Genomic DNA, 12,443 nt, shown 5'->3' with positions numbered 1-12,443 from the left:
CCTTTGAATTTCCAATCGAATGAGCTTTTTTTGAAGTTTCTACGACAATGCCTTCTACAAAAACCTTATATCCCCTCCAGAGAATAACTTAAAACCCTGGCACTGAGGGTCGTGGGGGAGTGTCCTCCTCAAAAACCTATTCTCTATTTGGAAATAAACTACGCTAAACAAAATGGATATCTCACAATTTTGATTGCATGTGTTTGGGGGAATTATGGACGTGGGGGGGGGGGTAGTTTCCCTCCAATCCCTTTCGAATATTAAAAAGGGGACTAGCCCTTTGAATTTCTAATCGAATGAGCCTTTTTGAAGTTTCTACGACAACGCCTTCTATAAAAACCTTATATGCCCCCAGGGCATAACTTAAAACCCTTGCCCTGAGGGTTGTGGGGGAGTCTCCTCCTCAAAAACACATTTTCTATGTGGAAATCAACTACGCTGAACAAAATGCCTATCTCAAAATTTTGATGGGAGGTGTTTGGGGGAATGATGGGCGTGGGGAGGGGGGGGGGCTAGTTGCCCTCCAATCATTTTCGACTATTAAAAAGGGCACCAACCCTTTGAATTTCCAATCGAATGAGCCTGTTTTGAAGTTTCTACGACAATGCCTTCTATAAAAACATTATTTGTCCCCAGGGCATAACTTAAAACCCTTGCCCTGAGGGTTGTGCTGGAGTGTCCTCCTCAAAAATTTATTTTCTATCTGGAAATCACTTACGCTGAACAAAATGGCTATCTCAAAATTTTGATTGGATGTGTTTTGGGGAATGATGGGCGTGGGGAGGTGCCTAGTTGCCCTGCAATCACTTTCGACTATTAAAAAGGGCACTGTCTTTTTGAATTTCCAATCGAATGAGCCTGTTTTGAAGTTCCTACGACAACGCCTTCTATAAAAACCTTATATGCCCCCAGGGTAGAACTTAAAACTCTTGCCCTGAGGGTTGTGGGGGAGTGTTCTCCTCAAAAATATTTTTTCTATCTGGAAATCAACTACGCTGAACAAAATGGCTATCTTAAAATTTTGATTGGATGTGTTTGGGGGAACGATGGGCGTGGGGGGCCTAGTTGCCCTCCAATCATTTTCGACTATTAAAAAGGGCACTAGAACTCTCAATTTTCAATCAAATGAGCCCCTTTTGAAGTTTTTACGACAACACCTTCTATAAAAACCATATATGCCCCCAGGGCATAACTTACAACCCTTGCTCTGAGGGTTGAGGGGGAGTGTCCTCCTCAAAAACATATTTTCTATCCGGAAATCATTTACACTGAACAAAATGGCTATCTAAAAATTTTGATTGGATGTGTTTGGGGAAATGAAGCGCGTGGGAGGGGGAGCTAGTTGCCCTGCAATCACTTTCTACTATTAAAAAGGGCACTAGCACTTTCACTTTCCAATCAAATGAGCCAGTTTTGAAGTTTCTGCGACAACTCGTTCTATAAAAACTTTATATGCCCCCAGGGTATAACTTAAAACTCTTGCCCTGAGGGTTGTGGGGAGTGTCCTCCTCAAAAATATATTTTCTATATGAAAATCAACTACGCTGAACAAAATGGCTATCTCAAAATTTTGTTTGGATGTGTTTGGGGGAATGATGGGCGTGGGGGGGGGGGCTAGGTGCCCTCCAGTCATTTTCGACTATTAAAAAGGGCACTAGAACTCTTGATTTCCAATTGAATGAGCCACCTTCGAAGTTTCTACGACGACCCCTTCCGTACGAAGTGCCTCTGGGAAAAAATAATAATAATAAAACATTGGAGCCGTATGGCCTTTACTATAGGCAACGCTACAGCGTTGCCTCTGATTACCGACAGTCAAAATCACGTACAGCAATTGACACGTACCAAGCGTAGTGGAATTTTGCCAACCATTGTAGGAGAGTTGTCATGAGTGGTGGCGGATGTGGCGGAATGAGTTCCATGCGTGGCGGAACTGTACAGCACACGTGAAGCCCCGGGATATACACCAAGTTGCGGAAAGTAGGCAACCCTTTAGATTTTGTGTCTTGATTATGTCTTTCGTTCTTTTACAACCATTTTTACCGGCAGACGGTGTAACAAAAGTAGAAAAAGCATTAAAATATGAATTACCAAGGTGTGAAGTTTGCTGAAGATCTGGAAGATGCAACCAGACGGCATAATAGTATAATATGATATTGGTATGTTAAAAAATTGAGAGGGAACTGTCAATCTGGACTTTTCCCAGCTAAAGGTAGGAACGGGGCCACAATTAGTGATAAGGACAGAGTTAAAGAGAGCTGGGTAAAACATTTTGAGAATGTGCTAAACTGCTATAAAGTTACCAGAAATGGTATAGAAAAGAATGAAAAATGCGTGGCCCTTTGAAAATAGAAACGATTTATTTTGCGAGAAAAAAAATAGAGAAAGTTAAGGCCCCAGGCGCTAATAGTGTGATAAATGAGTTTTTAAATATGGTGATTGTGAATTTAGATATAAATACTGGAGATTATCAATACAGTTTTTGAAATAGAGGAAGCAGTTAGCGATTTTAGGAAACTTTAGTTGAACCCCTCTATAAGAAAGGTGATAAGAGTAAGTTGGTAATTACAGAGGGAAGCTTAGTTTCTCTAGAGAGGGCACTATCAAGAGAGAACACGATGCATTATCTTATGATGCAGACTCAGAATGTCTAAAGTTGTTCAACTATATTAATAATGTATAATAATGTATAAAATATATTTTTATATTAATATTCTACATGTTATTACTTCATTAAAAATATAGTATGCATTACTTTGTTATATTTCCATTATTTTTAGAGTACTCGTTTGAAACGTATGAGTCAGAATGCTTTTTTACTGTTGTATCGTGGTTTTATCTTGTCAGTGTTACCTCAGTTGATGTTTTCAAAGTGCATTTTGGAAGTTTCTTGTTTGAAACGTATGACTCAGAATTTTCTTTTACTGTTGTGTCGTGGTTTATCTTGTCAGTGTTACCTCAGTTGATGATTCAAAGTACATTTTGGAAGTTTCAGGTTTGAAACGTATGAGTCAGAATGTTTTTATACTGTTGTGTCGTGGTTTTATCCTGTCAGTGTTACCTCAATTGATGTTTTCAAAGTGCATTTTGGAAGTTTCAGGTTTGAAACGTATGAGTCAGAATGTTTTTATACTGTTGTGTCGTGGTTTTATCTTGGCAGTGTTATCTCAGTTGATGATTCGAAGTGCATTGAGGAAGTTTATCGTTTGAAACATATGACTTATACTTTTGTGTCGTGGTTTATCAGTGTTAACTCACTTGTCAGTGTTAACTCAGTTGATGTTTCATGGTGTATTTTGTAAGTTTCTTGTTTGAAACGTATCACTCAAAATGCTTTTATACTATTGTGTCGTGGTTTATCTTGTCAGTGGTACCTCAGTTGATGTTTTCAAAGTGCATTCTGTAAGTTTCTCGTTTGAAACGTATCATTCAAGATGTTTTTATGCTGTTGTGTTACAGTTTGTCTTGTCAGTGTTACCTCAGTTGATGTTTTCAAAGTGAATTTTGGAAGTTTCTCGTTTAAAACGTATGACTCAGAATTCTTTTATGCTGTTGTGTCGTGGTTTATCTTGTCAATGTTACCTCAGTTGATGTGTCAAGTGCATTTTGGAAGTTTCACGTTTGAAACGTATGACTCAGAATTTTCTTGTACTGTTGTGTCGTGGTTTATCTTGTCAGTGTTACCTCAGTTGATGATTCGAAGTACATTGAGGAAGTTTATCGTTTGAAACATATGACATACTTTTGTGTCGTGGTTTATCAGTGTTAACTCACTTGCCAGTGTTAACTCAGTTGATGTTCCATTGTGTATTTTGTAAGTTTCTTGTTTGAAACGTATCACTCAAAATGCTTTTATACTGTTGTGTCGTGGTTTATCTTGTCAGTGGTACCTCAGTTGATGTTTTCAAAGTGCATTTTATAAGTTTCTCGTTTGAAACGTATCATTCAAGATGTTTTTATGCTGTTGTGTCGCAGTTTATCTTGTCAGTTTTACATCAGTTGATGCTTCAAAGTGAATTCTGGAAGATTCTCGTTTGTGAATTTTGGAAGTTTCTCGTTTGAAACGTATCACTCAGAGTTATTTTATACTGTTGTGTCGTGGTTTATTTTGTCAATGTTACCTCAGTTGATGTTTCAAGTGCATTTTGATTGTTTCATGCAATGTTGTGTTGGGGTTTGTCTTGTCACTGTTACCATAGGTGATGTTTCAAAGTGCATTTTGGAAGTTTCTAGTTTGAAACGTATGACTCAGAATTTTTATACTGTTTTGTCATGGCTTATCTTATCAGTGTTACCTCAGTTGATGATTCGAAAAGCATTTTGGAAGTTTTTTGTTTGAAACGTATGACTCAAGACGTTTTTCTAATGTTGTGCCGGGGTTTGTCTTGTCACTGTTACCTCGGGTGATGTTTAAAAGTGCATTTTGGAAGTTTATAGTCTGAAAAGTACGACTCAGAATTTTTTATACTGTTTTGTCGTGGTTTAGCGTGTCAGTGTTACCTCAGTTGATGATTCAAAGCGCATTTTGGAAATTTCTCCTTTAATACATATGACTCAGAATATTTTTATTCGGTTGTGTCGTGGTTTTTATTTCGTCAGTGTTACCTCAGTTGATGTTTCAAAGTGTATTTTGGAAGTTTCTCGTTTGAAACGTATGAGACGGAATGTTTTTATACTGTTGTATCGTGGTTATTCTTGTCAAAAGCCGTGTGGTGTCGATAATAGGCCATAGAGTACCATAGGGAAAACTGCGTTGTGTCTATGAGGAAGAATAGCGTATGATTGGTACAGCCGCAAGCATATTTCATGTCATTTTGAGAAAAAGTACGAGAGAGGAGGGTAACCTAAAAGGCAATGTTACTTTTCCAAGGATACCTAAAAGCCAATTCAATAACCCATTAGTATACTCAATTGAAACATCACATTAAGCCATTCGAACAACACATTTTATTTTCACTGTCCTCGGTGCTTTAACAGTAAACATATCGTGTCAGTGTTACTTTATTTTCACTGTCCTCGGTGCTTTAACAGTAAACAATAAGTCAGTGTGGGAGGATCTTATTCCATCTCAACCCCCGAATCTTAGTATGAAGTGGACTATGAAGTGTTGCCCTCGCAATCAAATTATCCTATTTGTGTGGGAGGGTCTCAGCCCAACTCAACCCTTGAATCTTACTATGAAGTGGTACTTGAAAGTTTATATTAAACTATCGACACAGGAAAAAAACAATACAAAAAGAATCAAAGTGTTACCCCGCAACTACAAAATTCTATTTGTGTGGGAGAATCCCATCCCCAACTCGAACAGGGGAAAAAAACAATACAAAAAAATGGAAGTGTTGCCCCACAATCACAATATTATATTTGTGTGGGAGTATCCCATACCCAACTCACACCCAATGAGCCCTTGGATCATCCCCCACCCCCGATTGTTCTGAATTTCTTTATTAAAATTCTTATTTGGCATCTACATCTTTATTAGTATCAACTTTTTAGTATACTAGAATACAAAAGCATATTTTATACTGACAACACTGCTTAAATGGTACTTGTGTATTATGCAGAAGCCAGTCGAGAGGTAAAGCTTGGTCAAGTCACAAGGTCATCTTGACACCGATGACTTAGTTCCAAGAAAAACTGATCCACTAAAGTCGTGAAAGTCTTGTAATATGGGTCTAAGAAATACCTAAACGAACTTGTCATTGAACTAATGTCCATACCCGCCACCAATGTCCTTTCTGAAAGTGGATTCCAAGCCTAATCAGTTAATCAAATAGTTCGTGGTAACAAACAGTAAGTAAGGAGAAATTCGGCCCAATAACAACTGAATCTCTAAAACACGGAATTTTGATAACAATAGAAACATAAATAAATTGGTTTTATATGCCGACTCTAGATATATAAAATTCATGAAGTCTCATGTATCCATCAAAAGCTACGAGCCTGATAAAATTTGCACCGATTTTTTTTAGACAGGGTGAGAACGCCCCTAAAAAATCGCACCATCAGATTTGGCATATCAGAAAACCATGCTGTAAGGGTTTCTAGCTTCCACCTGCAAAAATGTGAAATTTTATCATTTTTGCCAGAAGAAAGATCACGGATGCGTGTTTATTACTTCTGTTTTTTTTTCTTCTTCTTCTTTTCTTTTTGCCCGGGTGATCGTATCGAACTAACGGTCATATAAGATCGGGAGAGGGCTTGCTCAGACGGAAATTACAGTTCTAGTTCCCCATTTTGTGACCAAAACGATCGAAGGACAACTAGATTCCCACTCCCTCCAACGCTCCTTTTTTACCAAAGTCATCCTATCAAAATTTTGAAAGTCATTTTGATCAGCAAAGTTGAAAGGTCAAGTGATCATGCCTCTTTTGCATGACAAGACCCTGCAAGTTCTTGGGGAAAGGGTTGTAAATTATGAAATTGGCCCAGTATTTACACACAGTATTTGTTATTGGAAAGTAAACAGACATTTTGGAGGAGGGTAATTGTCTGTGCAGGGGGGAATTTTCTCCGGGAGATTTTCAAAGGGGAGAATTTTCCTCGGAGAGGGAAGTTTCCGGGGATGAACTTTCAACACGGTTGAGGCTTAAGATGTTTATTTTGGTGCTTCGTGGTTTGACTTGTCTGAAATTATGAATTAGAATAGTTGATTGACTGCTTAGGGTTTTCAGACTTAGTTTTTCTAGCTTTTCGAAGGGTGTTTAGTTAGCTAGATTTATTATTTGAGATGTTTACGTTGGTATTTCGTATTTTTACTTGCCTGAAATCATGAATTAGAATAGTTAGTTGGCTATTTGAGGTTTTCAGACCTAAGTTCCTTAGCTTTTCGTGGGTGTTTGGTTCCCGACATTTATTATTTGAGGGTCTGACTAGCCTGAAATCATGAATTAGAATAGTTAATTGGTTGTTTGGGGTTTTCAGACCTAGGTTTTTTAGATTTTCGTGGGTGTTTGGTTTCTGGGGTTTATTATTTGAGAAGTTTACTTTAGTATTTCGTGGTTTGACTTGCCTGAAATCATGGATTAGAGTGGTTAAATGGCTGTTTGGGGATTTTCAGACCTAGATTTTTTTTTTTCGTGTGTGTTTGCCTCCTGGGGTTTATTATTTGAGAAGTTTACTTTAGTATTTTGTGGTTTGACTTGCCTGAAATCATGAATTAGAGTAGTTAATTGGTTGTTTGGGGTTTTTTGAGACCAAGATTTCTTAGATTTCATTGGGTGTTTGTTTACTGGGGATTTTTATTTGAGAAGTTTACTTTATCATTTAGAGGTTTGACTTGCCTGAAATCATGAATTAGAATAGTTAACTGGCTGTTTTGGGTTTTCAGAACTACGTTTTTTACATTTTCGTGGGTGTTTGGTTCCTGGGGTATATTATTTGAGAAGTTTACTTTAGTATTTCGTGGTTTGACTTGCCTGAAATCACGAATTAGAATAGTTAATTAGCTGTTTGGGGTTTTCAGACCTAGGTTTTTTAGATTTTTGTGGGTGTTTCGCTCCTGGGGTTTATTATTTGAGAAGTTTACTTTACTATTTCGTGGTTTGACTTGCCTGAAATCATGAATTAAAATATTTAATTGGCTGTTTGGGGTTTTCAGACCTAGGTTTTTTAGATTTTCTTGGGTGTTTGTCTCCTGGGGTTTATTATTTGAGAAGTTTACTCTAGTATTTCGTGGTTTGACTTGCCTGAAATCATGAATTAGAATAGTTAATTTGCTGTTTGGGGTTTTCAGACTTACTTTTTTTAAATTTTCGTGGGTGTTTGGCTCCTGGAGTTTATTATTTGAGAAGATAACTTTAGTATATTATTGTTTGACTTGCCTCAAATCATGAATTATAATAGTTAATTGACTGTTTGGGGTTTTCAGACATAGATTTTGTATTTCCTTGGGTGTTTGGCTCCCGGGGTTTATTTTTTGAGAAGTTAACTTTAGTATTTCGTGGTTTGACGTGCCTGAAATCATGAATTAGAACATTTAATTGGCTGTTTGGGGTTTTCAGACTTAGGTTTTGTGTGAACCTATAGTTTTTAATCATGTTTGATTTTCTTTCAGGATAAATCTGCGAAATTTCCTATTGAATATACCCCTCAGGCTTGGAATAGCCCATTTTGTCGTAAATGCAGGTCTACAATGTTCGAATTGTTGAGCATAAGCACATGTGCGAACGTATTCCGTCTTGAGCGCAGAAGATATAAAACCCCTATCATAGTTGACTTAAGTAATGAGCCATTGTGATAAGTGATGTTTTTGAAAATAAACCAAAATGTTTTTAGTGCCCTACGAGTAAAGTACTTAAAGAATGTATGTGAATTTGTTTATTAATAAATGAAAAATGTATATATACAATGTCTTTATTCTTCACTTTAGATTTCTTCCTCTTTGGTGTATAGGCAACTGTGATGAACCACAAATGCTGTCAAATCATTCGGAATCGCTGTATATTGATCTTGACTGACTTCCAAGTCAGGGCCACATTTCCTACAGTAAAATTTAACTTCACTTTTCTCGTTTCTGTTTATATAGTCAATGATACTATTTACATTTATATTGTGAAATTCAAGTGTTTCAATCTATCTATCTGAAGCAATATCACATACAGTGTTTTCAAGTGGTGAATCACATTCGGTAACTGCCAAATAAAAATCACTAGGTTTATAGTCATAATAGGGAGTGTTGTCACAACGACGACGTAGAAACCAAATTGTCTTGTTACTCCAACAGTTAAATTGTAGCCCAGATTCTTCCTCACAAAAAAATTTAAAACCACGACGATACCAATCTCGTAGTAATAAGCTAAAATCGTGTTTGGGGTTCTTTCCAATCATACGGAGGTAAGTATTCTTCCACCGATCACATTTGTCATAGTGGCAATTGGAACATAGATGTCCTCTAGGGTGAGAGTCACAAATCTCTTCAAGACATGAATTACATCCTTTAATTTGTACTGCATATCCTCTATGTAATTTACAAGGATTGCATAGTTTGCTCTTTTCATTATAGTCATCAATAATTGTACAATTCTCATATGATGACAAACTGTCTAGAGTGTATATGCATAGTGCACATGTATAGAACATTTTTTTGGTTTCCGATGTCAACTCTCTCACAGATAAAAAGAAACTGATCCTCGTTCGATAAATTCAGTGGGGAATGGGTGAGGAGTAACTCTGAGACGCTACCTGTTTCGAAGGGGGGTCATCTACATTGAATCTATGGCAATGTTTTCAAAAGTATATTCACAATATTATTCTGCTTTTGTTCCAATTAATATATCAATAAATTGAGTATAAGCATTTGAGTCACATCGTACAAGTTTCATACAATAGTCCAATGGGGGAGAATCAGCTTTCATTATATTGTCAAGTGTTCCCTGTGAGAATATCTTCCGTTGAAGAGATAACTCGAGTAATCATCATCCAGAATCAAATGTTTTTCCATAATCACCAGATTCAATCTAATTCTCTCTTTCTCAAATTTATTCATTTTTCAATCCTATCACTGTCACTACTGACTCTAGACTGACCATGAATCGTTAGCCTAATATCCTAACAAAGAAAGGGACATTTTCGATTTTTAATTTTATTGTATAATTATAACAATAATATATATTACACATGTACAATTAGCAATACAGCTTATTGTCCTCGATATGCTTCACTATTGCATTTAAAGCACTTTGAAGTCTATTCACATGTGTTATATCAACTTTTGCAGCGAAACATAATTGATCCTCGATTTTAAATTAGCTCAAAGATATCACATATCTTGAATATACTTCATCCCATTCCAGACAAAGTCGTGATCCTCTCGTGATTTCCACCAAAATGTTTGGTACTCTTGTATCATTGCGACCAACTCCACTATCAACTTCTAATAGTGTAAACATTCCACTTATTATTACTAGTATATCCTAATGAGTAAAGTCAAACTGTTCTCACTCCTTGAATTCTATTCTCACACTAATAACAACTATAGAAAAAATCCGTCCTTATATTCACTGCGATCTTGTCCCGTTAGTGGATCAATACACTTAGAAACATCCCCTGATTGGCCTAGATAAAAACACGTCATCCCGTTACCGTTATCGATTCAATACACTGCCACGTTAGTATTCAGTGTGCTTGTGCAAACTTTATCCCGGAGTCAATACACTTATAAACATTCCCTGACTAAGCTTGAAAAAGACACGTGATCCTGTCCCGTTAGACTCGATTATAGATGGCAGCAGCTGTGTTCGTCTTGTATTGGATAAGGGGGTTCTACTAAAATGTGGTTACATCGATTCTTAACACGAAAAACTTAAATCTTTTACGTTAGCCCCCTTCAAATTTCAGGCCGTTTAGACACCGCAATTAAATTTCAGGAGCAAAGGAACCCTAATTAAGACAAAAAAAATAAGGAAACAAATTTGGTTGCATAGATGTGTGACAATTTTTTCCCAAAGAGAACAAAACAGAGAATTGTTTATTAAGTGACCTTGACAAACATCTCCCTTAAATATCCCCCCCCCCCCAAAAAAAAAAAGAAAGCAAAACCTGCCAACGTGCCTATTGAAGAGACCTCCGTATTTACCAATTAAATAAGAGAGAACCTAGGTATGAAGTGTTCGATCTTCAGTTAAACCACCAAATCCTTTAAGCAACACATAGCTTGACATTGATGAGGTAAACTTATTCTGCGATGTTTTTCTACCAAAGAAGCATTGTATCTGCCAACAAACCAAAAATAAATGAATTATGTACAATTCTAGTTTAAACGCAAAGGAAAACGTCACAAACCTATGAATGAAGAAAAACCTGTCGAAGAAACATTCGTTTTGCTGTGATCATGTTACCAATCGGGAACAGTTATGATCTAGGATGTATCCCTTGGTTTCTAGGCCTGGGCCTATTGCATAGACAGGAATGTACTTCGTGAGGGGGGGGGATGATATTTCATATTAAACCTATTTACCTTTAATCAAACCACCAAATCCTTTAAGCAATACTTAGCTTGGCATTGATTAGGTAAAATTATTCTGCGATGTTTTTTATACGAAGTCAAAATGGAGCAAATTAGTTGGAGAGACAAACATTTTCAACCAAATGAGCATAATATCTGAAATCAAACCAAAAATAAATGAATTATGTGCAATCCTAGTTTAAACTCAAAGGAAAACGCACAAACTCTACAAATGAAGAAATACCGGTCGAAGAAACATTCGTTTTGCTGTGATCAAGTTACCAATCGGGAACAGCTATGATCTAGGACGTACCTATCGGGAACAGCTATGATCTAGGACGTATCCATGGGGTTTCCAGGCCTGGTTCTATTCCATAGACAGGAATATGCTTCGGAAGGAGGGAGGAGATGAGGTTTAATAACCCCTTCTTATTGCAGACGCGCCGACATACCTCCCAAAAATCTCGCAAATTCTTAAATGAACTCTACATTGTAGTATTGTCCATCCGCTTTATATTGACAGCATTTAAAATTAAAATTGGTGTGATGAATTGCAAAGGTTCTCGGCTAAATATTTTACTTTTCTATTGTCTTTCAGTTCAATGTGATAAAAATAATTTACTCGGGCGGTCTTCCAACAATTTTTCTTTTCTTTGTTTTTATCCCCACAACTGATCTTTTTACTGATAAAACTGTTGCATCAAAATGAAGTAATTAAAAGACAGAGTATCACATTAACCTAGTTGAGTGTTAAGGAAATTTCCACCCTAATAATTTACTCTTGTTTTACTCCTTCTTCATAATGATAGCCCTTAAAAACGAAATTCACCAAGCCGTTTCCGTGTTCCCCTGACGTCACAATCATTGTAAAATGGTTTTGTCACTGGGTTAACTTGCATCTTCCCTGTTCCTCAACGACCTCCTTCTTTGTCTCCTCTCTCTCTCGACACAGTCTTCCTTCGACACAAAGTCATTGCTAAAGTAAACCAAAATATCCGACATAATGTTTAATAAAAGCATAAACCAGTTTAAATGAATCACAAATAGCTTCTGTCTTTCCATAATAAGTATCTATATAAAAAGAAAACATTCAACGAAGCTTCATTACTAATGAATTTGTCTCGTGTGTGGGCTCACACAGCTTCTATAGCGGTCCTTTACATCGCTGGCCAAAACTCCATGGCTGTCTCTAGAGCCTAAAAAAATCGATTCTGCTCGCGTGCATCATGTCTGATTGACGCTATTAAACTAACTTTTGGTTCATTAATCAGAAACTGCTCATAAAATAACATTCGTTTTTCTCCATTTGACAAAAAAGGTCATTTTATTGCATCATAGAAAAAAGAAACGTAAGAACAATATATTTTGTAATCTGTCTGGATCTCTCAGCAAATACAAGACATAATCAGTTCAAAAAGCGTCAAAGAAACCAACCCTCCTGTCAAACAGATCGACTATCCATCACGACATCTAGTCCTTACATTATGTCTCCTTTTAA

General features: G+C 36.8%; 1 protein-coding gene and 1 long non-coding RNA gene across 3 annotated transcripts in view; one reads left to right on the top strand and one right to left on the bottom strand.

The window, feature by feature from the left end:
• LOC148940771 (uncharacterized) overlaps positions 1-12,443 on the bottom strand; it is a 220,014-nt gene that overhangs the window by 132,943 nt on the left and 74,628 nt on the right. The gene's annotated exons all lie outside the window — the stretch shown is intronic.
• LOC148940772 (uncharacterized) lies at positions 3,185-8,276 on the top strand. The gene is made up of 2 exons (XR_016143386.1): positions 3,185-3,298; positions 8,057-8,276. It is a non-coding gene; the product is annotated as an uncharacterized LOC148940772 (long non-coding RNA).

Source organism: Artemia sp. Qi Xiang Cuo, chromosome 19 (genome assembly GCF_049724085.1).
Source record: "Artemia sp. Qi Xiang Cuo chromosome 19, ASM4972408v1, whole genome shotgun sequence".
Classification (NCBI taxonomy): domain Eukaryota; kingdom Metazoa; phylum Arthropoda; class Branchiopoda; order Anostraca; family Artemiidae; genus Artemia; species Artemia sp. Qi Xiang Cuo.
This window is presented reverse-complemented; position numbering and strand designations above follow the sequence as displayed.